The sequence below is a fragment of the Apaloderma vittatum genome, unplaced genomic scaffold (genome assembly GCF_000703405.1).
Source record: "Apaloderma vittatum isolate BGI_N311 unplaced genomic scaffold, ASM70340v1 scaffold27122, whole genome shotgun sequence".
NCBI classification, from domain to species: domain Eukaryota; kingdom Metazoa; phylum Chordata; class Aves; order Trogoniformes; family Trogonidae; genus Apaloderma; species Apaloderma vittatum.
In genome coordinates this window covers 9,148-10,241 of record NW_009705646.1, presented here as the reverse complement: position 1 = coordinate 10,241, position 1,094 = coordinate 9,148, and positions in this window count along the sequence as shown.

Below are 1,094 nucleotides of genomic sequence, written 5' to 3'. Positions count from 1 at the left end.
CTGGTGGCTGGCGGCCCCCCCCGCCCCTCGCAGCCAGTTTTGCCAACACAAACACGAACCACCCCCTCTCCAGGCACGGCTGGGATTCATCGCTGCTGCCGGGCGGGAGCTTGCTGGCTGCGGCCTCCAGAGCCGTAACAGGAGAGCTCACGGTGGGAGCGGGCTCTCCTCTGTGCTGGGGGTGCAACGGGTGCCGGGAGAGGAGAGCTTGCAAGCTGGACCCGTGTGGTTTTGCTGGACCTCTTCTGCCTTCAAGCTTAGCTTAAGGCAAAGACTCTGGTCCTTGGCAGTGGGGCACAGCAGGGCCTGGTACTAACTCCCTGTACACCCAGGCCAGTGACCAGCTCCTTTTTCCAAACGCCCGCAGGGACCTGTCAGGCGGGCAGCCCCAAGGACACGCTCTTCTTCAGCCCCACCAGCATTCAAGTGACTCACCCATCCTTAGGTGACTCCTTGCCCATGCACAGATGAAAATGTAGTGCCTGAACAGAAAAGTGCTTTAAAAAAAATCCCCCTTTGGCTCATCTAGAAAGTAACGATCTTCCAGTCTGCATATAAAGCTTATTGTACTTAAAGCTGATAGCCAGACATTTGAGAGGGAACATCACTGCCAGATCCCTTTTGGAGTGCAGCTGCCAACTGCTCGCCTCCAGCAGTACCGCTGCTTCCAAACGCACGCAGAAATCCAGATGATGCCTCAGGACTTCAGCCTTAGCTTGCTTTGGACTGCCAAGGGCCAGATCTCCCACTTCGAGCGATGCTCCGCTCCCACAAACCTCGGCAGGAGCTGGAAGCCCAGCCTGGGTGCCTTTCTGCATCCCTTAGAAGAGTTCACGTCTCACGCTGGCCACGAGGTTGGCCGAGGGAGCGGGATTTTTGGCTCCACGTGGTGCACCTCTAAACATCAAAGCAAAGGCAAAGGCTGCTGCGCTGGCCACATGCTCTGGAAGCACAAGCATAGGAGGAGCAGGGGCAGATTTGGGCTGAGGGTATGCAGCGGTAACGGCACGCCTGGGTCCTATTTTCAGGACTGTTCACATGCATAATTAGCAATGGAAGCATATTTTGATTTCCCCCTAGTTAAGATATTAGTC